General features: G+C 50.0%; 1 protein-coding gene across 1 annotated transcript in view; it reads right to left on the bottom strand.

Annotated features, from left to right (window-relative positions):
- Positions 1-13,394, bottom strand: part of PCOLCE (procollagen C-endopeptidase enhancer) — a 247,161-nt gene that overhangs the window by 80,638 nt on the left and 153,129 nt on the right. The window lies entirely within an intron of this gene.

The raw sequence follows: 13,394 nt of genomic DNA, 5'->3' as shown, positions 1-13,394 counted from the left end.
TGCTCCTGCATGTACAACACATTGGGATGGTATATCTCATGCCTTTGGAACACATGGGCATACCTCACATACAATTTTCACGCATGTGACGCCCCATGTGTAAAACACATATTACCCATAATTGCATGAGAATTATGCGCTTTATGCTTTATGACGAAGGAACAAGTAGACATGGTCAAAGAGACACAGGGACAAGGAGCTGAAGGGAGAAGGGGGCAAGCACTGCAGAAAGAATACGAGTACACTGGGACAGGGAGACACAGATGCTGGGAGATGAAGAAACAGACACTGGGACAGAGAGACATAGACGCAGGGAGATGAAGAAACAGACACTGGGACAGGGAGACATGATCAACGGGAGTTGAAGAAACAGACACTGGGACAGGGAGACACAGACTCAGGGAAATTATGAAACAGACACTGGGGCAGGGAGACATGATCAACGGGAGTTGAAGAAACAGACACTGGGACAGAAATACATAGACGCAGGGAGATGAAGAAACAGACACTGGGACAGGGAGACAGACTCAGGGAGATGAAGAAACAGACACTGGGGCAGGGAGACACAGACTCAGGGAGATGAAGAAACAGACACTGGGGCAGGGAGACACAGACTCAGGGAGATGAAGAAACAGACACTGGGGCAGGGAGACATAGACGCAGGGAGATGAAGAAACAGACACTGGGGCAGGGAGACATAGACGCAGGGAGATGAAGAAACAGACACTGGGACAGGGAGACATAGACGCAGGGAGATGACGATACAGACACTGGGACAGGGAGACACAGACTCAGGGAGATGAAGAAACAGACACTGGTACAGGGAGACACAGACTCAGGGAGATGAAGAAACAGACACTGGGACAGGGAGACACAGACTCAGGGAGATGAAGAAACAGACACTGGGACAGGGAGACACAGACTCAGGGAGATGAAGAAACAGACACTGGGACAGGGAGACATAGACGCAGGGAGATGACGATACAGACACTGGAACAGGGAGAGACAGACCCTGGAACAAGGTGACATGAACACAGAAACCCAGGAACAAGGAGCTACAGCGAGTGGGAGACATTAATATTGCAGCAATAATATGTGTACACTGGTACTGGGAAACACAAATACAGAGAGATGAAGATACAGACACTAGGACAGGGAGCAAAACAGGGTGAGAAGAGAGGCACAGATACTAGGAGACCCTGAAAAGAGCATATAAGCGCAGTGTTACATAAGGGGACTGCCATCTTGAAGTGGTTGTGCTGTATAGTAAAGTTGTTTTATGAGTTCATTCCTTTGCAGTGATTGTTAAAGAAGTGTTTAATCTACATAAATAGATTCTATAGTAGACAAGCCCAAGCTCTCATGCGTTCAATTTACAGCATCAAAAACAAAGTGATGGGTGGGATGCTTGAATTAATCTCAGCCACTGCCAACCAATCAGGGCTGCATCCCAATTCATCGTTATTTTGCACCCCATGCCACCACAGTTTGGACCCAGTCCTATGCAATTCAGTCTCGACCCTACTCCAAAAGGAACGACCAGGCCAGATCCTACCTGAGCCTGAACGCATGCCACCTAGGACCAGTTCCGCTCTTATTAGGGCTCACCAGCAAGGTACACAGGGCCGGACTGGGAACCAAAACCGGCCCTGGCAAAGTGCTCGGCCGGCCCCCCCGGGGATTGGGGGTGCCGCCGAGCTCTTTGTCAGGGCCGGTTTTTGGCCGATTTTGTAACAGGGCCGATTTTGCAACTATGCTGCAAAAACGGCCCTGTAACAAAAACGGCCCCCAGGGGCCTAAAACCAGCCCCCACCCGCGGTGCCCGCTACGGCCAGTCCGGCCCTGAAGGTACAGCTTGGTTCCACTGGCACAGTAAGAATTCTGTCACAATTAGCGCATCAAAAATAAAGTGGTGGATGGAATGTTTGAATTAATTTTAGCCACTGGCAGTCTCTCGGCCCGCATTCCACTCCATTGGTTTTCCACCTGCTAGGCTACCTCAGCTTGGACCCGGACATATGCAAATTAGTCTTCAATTTAAAACACAGTTGTTATAGCCAAGAATGCCCACAAACATATCTCTTATCTCAAATAAGTTAATGCAGGAATGCCAACATACTGGCCGAATTTCTAAATTCAGAATTCCACTTGGCAAGGCTGAACTTCTGCTAATGCCGTTTTTGTGCGTCACGTTTGGAATTTTACCCTTGAATGAGATTTACTTGTGCCCTTATGTTGAACATAGGTAGTCAAACACCTATTTAGGTCTTGCCTAGGCAGAGCTTGTGCTGTCTCTTCAAGAGATGCTGTATTCAGGATATGTGCATAAAGCTCTCCCCATCTTTTTAATTGGTCCCTGTCCTTTGTAAATGGTGGCTTTTCATTGGTCAATAGGCTTAGTTGTCCCTCTAGTACCGCCTTGTCTCTTCTTGTAACCTCCAATGAGGACACTCCCTGTTACATGTGTTGTTACTTCCTAGGTTTTAATTACAGCCTCAAAGCACTATTTTATTAAAAGGCTTCAGGCAGGACCCACACTTGGTCCTAAGCTAGGCTGGCAGTGGTAACTTCACTCACTAGAACATCTCACATTTATATGAGACCGTCTATAAATTTCCCTTCATCTGCTCCACACAGAGTGCAACCTAATCCGAAATTAATGTAATCATTATTTTGTCACATTTCAAAGCTGCTAATTGTATATATATATGGACATAGCTATTTGAATGTACTCGTAGTACTGTCTTGCATGCAATGCATTATGGGTAGGGTGGATTTACCATATCTTCTGCAGGGTCCAGTACCGTATGTGACCAAACGAGGTCCCCTTTTGGCCACATATGGTACTGCACCCTGCATCATGGCTAGGTAAAAAAACATTACCATTTATAATGCCAATACCTCCAACTTTGTAGAAATGCAGTGCTGGTGCCTTGCTCACTAGGGACCTCTAGGAGCAGTTTGTGGTACTGCACCTAGACACGCAGTGCTGGTGCCTTGCTCACTAGGGACCTCTAGGAGCAGCTTGCGGTACTGCATCTAGACAAGCAGTGCTGGTGCCTTGCTCACTAGGGACCTCTAGGAGCAGCTTGTGGTACTGCATCGAGACATGCAGTGCTGGTGCCTTGCTCACTAGGGACCTCTAGGAGCAGCTTGTGGTACTGCATCGAGACATGCAGTGCTGGTGCCTTGCTCACTAGGGACCTCTAGGAGCAGCTTGTGATACTGCATCGAGACATGCAGTGCTGGTGCCTTGCTCACTAGGGACCTCTAGGAGCATCTTGTGGTACAGCACTAAGACATACAATGCTGGTTCCTGGCTCACTACGCAAGTATTTTCAGTGCACTAGGTCTCGCATTACTGAGAGTATGAGCTATTGGCGTTGCATTATTATTTGCAACGCCAATACCTCAAACTATTAGTAATGCGAGTCCCATTGCATTTCAAATGCTTGTTTAAATTGGGACTCATGTGTTTGTTTGAAGACCAATCTACATAGATTAGAAACAAGCCTGAGTGTCAGTAAGCTTCAGATAAAGGAAAACTGATGACATCTCCCCCATTCAGGAATCCATCCTCTAAATACAGTTTAATGGATTGGTAAAAGCCGAGAGCCACAACCTAACGTTTACCATTCACCACAATAAGACCTAAAATAAAGGCCTTGATTTCACCATGCATATTGATGAAGGCGCTCTATTTACCCTGATGTGCACTAAGCCCACAGGAACAACAAATCTACTTTAACTTATAGTAGCCAAAACCATCGCAGACGGAGAGACAGCCCCCTTCTGGGCAACCTATAGGGTTTGAAGGATATTACACATGACAGAAGAGGTCTATTGATCACAATCAGACAGGGAATGCACCAACTTGGGTCCCACTGGTGAACAGTTGGAAAGTCCATGAAGTTCTCTTGGTGTGGGGGAAAAATATATAACTATATCCATATCCATATGTATGCACTACAAAGATGTCACGCTTCGATATAGCACAATGTAACAAGCTGCCTGGAGCTGCAAAGGCTTCCGAATCTGACCTTGCCTGGACAAGCTGCAACAGCTCTTCAGGACTGCCTTAGAGATCACTTTGCTTGTCCTGACGTCCATGTTTGTTTGCTTATCTGGTTGTTCATTTTACTTACACATTATGTCTGTGGTATAATTGGCTCAGTGCCGAGCCAGCATTTCTTTTCTGCCCATATTTATCTCCTTCTGTGTCTGTAGTATAATTGGCATGGCGCTGATCTTGCCTTTCTCTGTTGACCCTATTTGGCGCAATGCCCCTGTTAGTACTGGCAGGGTGGCATTACTAAATGTAAATAGGAAACCAGTCACTCAGGGAAGGAGCAGACTGAGTGCAACAATGTATGCTGTACGGACTCCTCCCTTGCAGCCCAGCAAGTATGCATGTATTCAGACAAATACATTTCATTTGTTCCTGAGCAAACTGCAGTGTTGTGTGTGTTTCTTTCATTGCTCCTGGGAGGGTGCAAAAGTATTTATTTCCCTAACACTTGGAACATAGAGATAGTATGAAGGATGTGTTCATATTTTTAGATACATAAGCAGTGAGATCAAAAAATGATCTATTTAATTTGGCACCTCTTAAACATTGGCACCTTCCTGCTTGACCGTTTTGGACTATACCCTTCTTCTGTGAAAGCATGGCATCATGGGATATGCCTTAACAAATATCTCTCAATAGTGGCACAGGTTACTGTTACCTCAACCAACCACCAAAGTTAGGATTGGTCATCTTTGGCTACTGAGGAATGTATTTCCTTTTTTGGGGTTTACTCAGAGACTATTAGCACCAGTGATATTGGTCCTCTGGCTGTAGTCTGCCTAAGGTATATAGCTTCATCTCTCGGCTTCTTCAGCATCTCTTGAAGTGGTTGCATGAACTGCAGAAAGCAGCATCCACCTTCCGAGGGGCTTCGGCAGCCCTGGCATCCTTACATGCACAGATTACTTTGGGTACTCATCCATAATTGGCTGCTGTAGGTTACAGGATCTTCTGCTTGACTCAGAAGGATGACTCTAGAAATGGTCCTGAAATGTCTTCCTTGTCTGGCCTTTGGATCACAAGGTCCTCCGGTGGCGGAGGGCTATTCTCCGTCCTGGTTCCTAAACTGTGGAATGCTTTTAGCTTTTGGATGCCCTTCTGGTTTCCAAATAATGGCACTTAAGATGTTCTGTAATTGCTGTCAGTTTAACAGGCCAGGTTTCTTATGTCAATGCACATAGCATAATCCTTGGCTCATAAAGATAGATCGCAAAACGACATTTCCCACATAAAGTGAACGTGAAAAACCTTCTTTAGAGCCTAATGCCAGTCAAACCCATTTTCTTAATTCTCATGACTGAGTCTGTGATATTATTCATCTAACTTGTTAGAAACAGAGGCTCTGCCACCAGGTCTGTCTTTACAAGAGATCTTTCTACCATTTATCTGAAAATGAGTTCAGTGGTTGGACAGATCCTTTTCTTGTGCACAATAATCTTTGCTTTTTAATGACTTTGGTCACATAGGGGCCACTAAGTGTCCTACCCTTTGGTTGAACTGACCTCCTTTATCACATCTTTCACTAGTACTTTCTTCCCTTCCTCAGTCAGGAGCACTTTGTACTTATGTTCTAACCGCCCCCTTGGGTTGGGCTATCCGCTGCCTTGTCAATCGTCGGGTGCTATACACGCTGCCTTGTCAATCGTCGGGTGCTATACACGCTGTCTTGTCAATCGTCGGTTGGTCTACACACTGCCTTGTCAATCGACGGCTGGTCTACACGCTACCTTGTCACTCGCCGATTGGGCTACATGCTGCCTTGTCAATCGATGGCTGATCTACATGCTGCCTTGTCAATCGTCGGTTGGTCTACATGCTGCCTTGTCAATCGTCGGTTGGTCTACACACTGCCTTGTCAATCGACGGCTCATCTACATGCTACCTTGTCAATCGTTGGTTGGTCTACACACTGCCTTGTCAATTGGTGGTTGGTCTACACACTGCCTTGTTAATGATCGGTTGGTCTTCACGCTGCCTTGTCAATCATCGGTTGGTCTTCACGCTGCCTTGTCAATCATCGGCTGGTCTGCACGCTGCCTTGTCACTCGTCGGTTGGTCTACAAGCACCCTTGTCAATCCTCGGTTGGTCTACACACTGCCTTGTCAATCGTCGGTTGGTCTACACACTGCCTTGTCAATCGTCAGTTGGTCTACACGCTGTCTTGTCAATCGTCGGTTGGTCTACACACTGCCTTGTCAAACGTCGGCTGGCCCACACGCTGCCTTGTCACTCATCGGTTGATCTACATGCTGCCTTGTCAATCGTCGGTTGGTCTACACGCTGCCTTGTCACTCATAGGTTGGTCTACACACTGCCTTGTCAATCGTCGGTTGGTCTACACACTGTCTTGTGAATCGTCTGTACTGTGGCTTGAGGTGGAGTGGGCTGCAGTAACCTGGCACCGCTGTGTCCAGTATACTTCCCCTTCACATAGTGGTGTGACAGTGGACCGCCGTGTTCTGTCAACTGTTTAAAGGAGCTATATGTCCGACAGCATTTGTCCTGCGGCGGCTGCAGTGGCTGAAGTTGTTCAGCTTACCCAACCAATCAATGACCTCTGTTCTTTATTGCAGGCTTGACAGGTCTTCTTTAGTATGCTGATGTGTTGTACCTGTGCTTGTTGGGCTGTGCAAAATGCATACTTTCCTGCAGCACCTCCATTATCTTTTCATATTCTTGTTTCTGTTTTTATCCAGAGTAGGGCATTGTCCACCTGCTATCCATATAGGTTCTTCCCAGCATAGGAATCTTTACTACAGACCTATTGCCCCGTGTGTTTCTCCTTCTGCTGTCCTTGGTTGGAGTAACGGTCACTGTCAAACCAGAGTTCACTGACCCTGCTACATGCCCATGGACCTGTGGTCTGCTCTGTCTTCGGTTTATGGTGGAGCGCCAGCACTGGCAGCCAATATTACATTCATCATCTTTGGCCGGCTATGTGGTGGATCCAGGGGCTGCAGAACCATGTTCGTCTGCCATAGCCCATGGTCTCCAACTTGCTGCTACACGTCAGTGATCCCCTTGTAAGTAGGCAACTGAAAGACATCACTTGTGCCAGAAGTGGGGCCAGGAGGAGGGGTGTCCTCTTCAGAGGAGCACTTTTTCTGAAAGTTCATCCATCCATGTTCAGGGAACATCCCTCTGTATGAGGTGTCCTCATCCTTTAGCTACTACTTGGCCATGTCATGCTCTTGCCAGACTTCATCCTATTGTTGTGCACTGAAGATAACTTTGAATCAACCTTGTGGCTTTCTGGGCCCAACATGCTTTTAGCATCAGACCTCGTTTTAGAATCATCTACTCTTCCAGGTTGAGGCATTCGACCACAATCAGACTGAGGCCCCTTGGGAAGTCACAGTGGGAGAATGTTTAGGTGATTTCAGTGATGGCAGGATTGTTTTTTTAAGATATCGTTTTTACTGAATTTTATATTGAGCAGGGTTTATAAGCACTGCATTTTGAAGGGCAATTGTACAGCCTGGAGGCAGAAAGCATGGGTTTTGTCTCATCCTAGGGGACCCTTTTCATGGGTGATCATCTTCAATCCGGGCAAGGGGTTTCGCTGCTATGGGAGGCTTCTTTTCCAGATCCTCGGGGTTCGTAGCCTTTCAGAATTCAGTTTTACCCAGACCACTGACAACAGCATGGTTTCAAGGTCCAGCACCTCTCTTCATGGTCCAGCACCTCTCTTCATGGTCCAGCACTTCTCTTCATGGTCCAGCACATCTCTTCATGGTCCAGCACCTCTCTTCATGGTTCAGCACCTCTCTTCATGGTCCAGCACCTCTCTTCATGGTTCAGCACCTCTCTTCATGGTCCAGCACTTCTCTTCATGGTCCAGCACATCTCTTCATGGTCCAGCACATCTCTCATCAATGTAACAGAGTCTTCCATTTTAAAATCATCACACTTCTAGTGCCAGTGGTGTACCTGTTATGAGTGAGGGAAGCCTGCACTGCTGCTGCTGTACCAGCTGTGCGTGAGGGAAACTTGCACTGCTGCTGCTGTACCAGCTGTGCTTGTGAGAGGGGAGCTTGCACTGCGGTATTGGTACTGTACCAGCTGTGCATGCGAGAGGGGAGCTGGCACTGCTGTGTTGGTGCTGTACCAGCTGTGCGTGTGAAAGGGGAGCTTGCACTGCTGTGCTGGTGCTGTACCAGCTCTGCATGTGAGGGAAGCTTGTACTTCGGCTGCTGTACCAGCTGTATGTGTGAGGGATGCTTGTAGTGCTGCTGATGCTGTACTAGCTGTGTGAGAGGGAAGCTTGCACTACTGTTCCTGGACCAGCTGTGTGTGTGAGAGAAGCTTGCGCTGCTGCTGCTGTACCAGCTGTGCATGAGAGGGGAGCTTATACTGCTGTGCTAGTGCTGTACCAGGTGTGTGTTTGAGGAAAGCTTGCACTGCTGCTGATGCTGTACCAACTGTGCATGAGAGGGGAGCTTATACTGCCGCTGCTGGACCAGCTGTGTGTGTGAGGGATGCTTGCAGTGCTGCTGATGCTGTACCAGCTGTGTGAGAGGGAAGCCTGCACTACTGTTCCTGGACCAGCTATGTATGTGAGAGAAGCTTGCGCTGCTGCTGCTGTACCAGCTGTACATGAGAGGGGAGCTTATACTGCTGCTGCTGTACCAGAGGTGTGTGTGAGGGATGCCTGCACTGCTGCTGCACCAGCTGTGAGCATGAGGGAAACTTGCACTGCTGCTGCTGTACCAGATGTGCATGTGAGAGAAGCTTGCCCTGCTGTTGCTGTACCAGCTTTGCGTGCGAGGGAAGCTTGCCCTGCATCTGCTGTACCAACAGTGTGTGTGAGGGAAGCTTGTACTGGTGCTGCTGTACTGGCTATGTGTGAGAGGGGAGCTTACACTGCTGTGCTGTTGCTGTATGAGCTGTGCATGTAAGGAAAGCTTGCACTGCTGCTGCTGTACTAGCTGTGCGTGTGAGAGGGGATCTTACTGCTGTGCTGGTGCTGTACGAGCTGTGCATGTGAGGAAAGGTTGCACTGCTGCTGCTGTACCAGCTGTGCATATGAGAGGAGAGCTTACACTGCTGTGCTGGAGCTGTACCAGCTGTGCATGTGAGGGAAGCTTGCACTGCTGCTGCTGTAACAGCTGTGTGTGAAAGGGGAACTTATACTGCTGTGCTGATGCAGTACCAGCTGTGCATGTGAGGGAAGCATGCTATGCTGCTGCTGTACCAGCTGTGTGTGAGAGGGGAGCTTACACTGCTGTGCTGGTGCTGTATGAGCTGTGCATGAGAGGAAAGCTTGCACTGCTGCTGCTGTACCAGCTGTGCGTGAGAGGGGAGCTTATACTGCTGTATTGGTGCTGTACCAGCTGTGTGTGTGAGGAAAGCCTGTGCTGTCGCTGCTCTAACAGCTGTGTGTGAGAGGGGAGCTTACACTGCTGTGCTGGTGCTCTATGAGCTGTGCATGAGAGGAAAGCTTGCACTGCTGCTGCTGTACCAGCTGTGTGTGAGAGGGGAGCCTGTGCTGTCGCTGCTCTAACAGCTGTGTATGTGAGGGAAGCTTGCACTGCTGCTGTGCCAGCTGTGTGAGTGTGAGGGAACCCTGCACTACTACTGTGTTATATCCGGGGTTTTATACTTTGCATCTTCCCTGGTGCTCTGGTCCTTGCTGCTCAGCCAGTGTGAATGTGTTGTGTGAAATGTTGGAGTGCATGGTGATGCAATAGAATGCTTGGGGGCCTGTATGATGAGGGGTGTCAGTTGGAGTATGGACTGAGCAGCAGGGAGGCTGTTTCTGGTGGGGGATTATCTCAGAAGCTATCCTAAGGGCTAATCCAAGAACCTATGATTATACTTGCCTGCAACTAGGACTAATAAATCATCATGTATAATCTACACCTTGGCTAATGAATTTCTTATTACAACATGCCGCTATACTAGCTGTGTGTGTGAGGGACGCCTGTGCTGCTGCTCCTGTACCAGTCGTGTGACAGGGGAGCTTACACTGCAGTGCTGGTGCTGTACCAGTTGTGTGTGTGAGGGAAGTCTGCACTGCTGGTGCTGTACCAGCTGTGTGTGTTGAGGTAAGCTTGCACTGGTGCTGCTGTACCAGCTACGTGTGAGAGGGAAGCTTGCACTGCTGTTGCTGTAGCAGCTGTGTGTGTGAGGGAAGCTTGCACTCCTGCTGCTGCTGATTTCCCAGCTGTGTGTGAGAGGGAAGCCTGCACTGCTGCTGTTAGTACTGTACTAGTGGGTGTGTGTGTGTGTGTGTGAGGGTGTGTGTGTGTGTGTGAGAGGGAAGTCCACACTGGTGCTGTACCAGCTGTGTGTGAAGGACACTGGCACTGCTGCTTTAGCAGCTGTGTGTGAGAGAGAAGCTTGCACTGCTCCTGTTGCTGTAGCAGCTGTGTGTGTGAGGGAAACCTGCACTGCTCCTGCTGCTTCTGGTGTACCAGCTGTGTGTGATAGGGAAGCTTGCACTGCTCCTGTTGCTGTAGCAGCTGTGTGTGAGAAGGAAACTTGCACTGCTCCTGTTGCTGTAGCAGCTGTGTGTGAGAGGGAAGCTTGCACTGATCCTGTTGCTGTAGCATCTGTGTGTGTGAGGGAAGCTTGCACTGCTGCTGCTTCTGGTGTACCATCTGTGTGTGTGAGAGAAGCTTGCACTGCTGCTGCTGGTGCTGTACCAGCTGTGTGTGTGTGAAGGACGCTGGCACTGTTGCTTTAGCAGCTGTGTGTGAGAGGGAAGCTTGCACTGCTCCTGCTGCTTCTGGTGTACCAGCTGTGTGTGAGAGGGAAGCTTGCACTGATCCTGTTGCTGTAGCAGCTGTGTGTGTGAGGGAAGCTTGCACTGCTCCTGCTGCTTCTGGTGTACCAGCTGTGTGTGAGAGGGTAGCTTGCACTGCTCCTGTTGCTGTAGCATCTGTGTGTGTGAGGGAAGCTTGAACTGCTGCTGCTTCTGGTGTACCAGCTGTGTGTGAGAGGGAAGCTTGCACTGCTGCTCTACCAGCTCTGTGGATGTCAGATCTCATGTCCAGAGTTCTCCCTCCAGCCGTGCACCCTCAGTGCAGTGTGGTATTTGATTTCTGACCCCAGGGTTCCTCCTAAGGCAGCACCACACACTCTGTAGATGCAGGGGGTGAGCTCTGCTTCTGACACTCTGCTGGCAGAGTCTGGGCCCAGAGAGGGAAGCGGTGCTGGGCGTCTCTCATGAGGAATGTCTCCTCCACCTGGGGTCTTGTGGAGTCCTGGAGGATGTCAGAGTGGCTTCTCATCAATTCTTCGCCTCCCTCCCGCACAGATGCTCTCCCCCCTCTCCACTGTGCATGTTTGTGGCCCTGCTGCTTGCTGTTTCTACCCTGACTGTAGTCAGAGGGCCCTGAGGGCCCGGGCCCTGCAGAGGAACAGTTGGGGCTCCTCCTCTATGGCGGAGGAGCATTCCCCCACTGCTTTGCAGTGTGTGGCGTATATAGTAGAAACATAAAATTACAACTGCCTTATTATAATTTTATGCTTCCTGCTGCTTTGTGGGGGCAGGTGGGCGGGGCTGCTCTGCTCTCGGAGCAGGGCAGGGGAGGAGTGGTGTGCCCACTTCTAAGTGTGTGATGACTGGTTGGTTGGCTCTCTCGGGCCACCCAAACCAGTCATGCGCACTTTCCCGCCTGCCTCTCCAGCCCCTAGCTGAGCGCCTTTTTATGACGCTCAGACCAATCACAACACTGCATTGCAGCGTTGTGATTGGTTTAGGGGAGGGAGCCTGGCTGCCTGCTTCCTGTTTCTGGAGCGGAGACAGGAGAGCAGGAGCAGAGACGCGGGACCCGGCGGAAAGGTACATTTCTTTTTTTTCTTTCATTTTTTTATTTGCTCCTGCGACACCCCCGTGATCCCCCCTGCAAACCCCCGGGCCTTCCCCGCCACCCGCGAGGCATGCCGGTCGCCCCTGAAGAGGAGGTGATAAAAGGGACGCCTGCCCTGGTTGGGAGGGGTCAGTCAACTGGATCCCAGGAAGCAGAGACTGTTTCATGGCAGGTGGAGGGGGGGGCGAGCGGGGTACAGTCCTATGCTTTAAAGTTCATTGTAAGAGGCTCTCTCGTTCTAGCAAAATGGCAGCCCGCAGACATTGCCCAATGTTCGGAATTACCAAAGCTGTTGTATGCACCAGGTGTCAAAACTCACAGCTCCCTCTGATTTCCCTGAATGCGAGAGTCTTCCTGGCTCCTCTCCTGAAAAGATTTGGTGATGGCCTCTGGGTCCATGTGGTGATGCCACCTCCCACTCCCCGATATGTATAAAGGTCATGAACCGACGAGATCCTCTGAAGGGTGCAGGGTCCTAGGTGACTTCCCTGGGACCACTGAATATCAATGCGTTTACACCAAGTTTTCAGGAACACTAGTGCAGATAGGCCCAATCTTCACAATAGCACCAAGAAACCCAGTGGTTTCCACTATGTCAGCCAGCTAGTCAAGGCTCACCGTAAACGTCAAGGGTCAGGTCTACCCGTCAAGACCAGGGATCCCTGCAACAGCCAACGTTCCTTGTAAGAGCTCCCAGTGAGGGTCAGGTCTACCGTCAAGACCAGGGCTCCAAGGGAGAGCCAGCGTGCCTTGTAAGAGCTCCCCGTGAGGGTCAGGTCTACCCGTCAAGACCAGCGCTCCCTGCAAGAGCCAGCGTTAATTTTAAGAGCACCCCGTGAAGGTCAGGTCTACCCGTCAAGACCAGGGCTCACTGCAAGAGCCAGAATTCAGTGTAAGAGCTCCCTGTGGGGGTCAGGTCTACCGTCAAGACCGTGGCTCCAAGGGAGAGCCAGCGTTCCTAGTAAGAGCTCCCCTTGAGGGTCAGATCTACCCATCAAGACCGGGGCTCCCTGCAAAAGCCAGCATTCCTTGTAAGAACTCCCTGTAAGGGCCAGGTCTACTCGTCACAACCAGGGCTCCCTGCAAGAGCCAGCGTTCCTTGTAAGAGCTCCCTGTAAGGGTCAGATCTACCTGTCAAGACCAGGACTCCCTACAAGAGCCAGCGCTCCTTGAAAGAGCTCCTCATAAGGGTCAGGCCTACTCGTCAAGATCAGGGCTCCCTGTAAGAGCCAGCGTTCCTTGTAAGAACTCCCTATAAAGGTTCAGGTCTACCATCAAAACCAGGGCTCCCTGCAAGAGCCAGCGTTACTTGTAAGAGCTCCCTGTAAGGATCAGGTCTACCGTCAAAACCAGGGCTCCCTGCAAGAGCCAGCGTTACTTGTAAGAGCTCCCTGTAAGGGCCAGGTCTACGCGTCAAGACCAGGGCTCCCTGCAAGAGCCAGCGCTCCTTGTAAGAGCTCCCCGTAAGGGTCAGGTCTACCCGTCAAGACCAGGACTCCCTACAAGA

The sequence above is a fragment of the Triturus cristatus genome, chromosome 12 (genome assembly GCF_964204655.1).
Source record: "Triturus cristatus chromosome 12, aTriCri1.1, whole genome shotgun sequence".
Lineage (NCBI taxonomy): Eukaryota > Metazoa > Chordata > Amphibia > Caudata > Salamandridae > Triturus > Triturus cristatus.
Note: the sequence above shows the minus strand (reverse complement) of the source record. Positions and strands in the feature narration are given on the sequence as shown.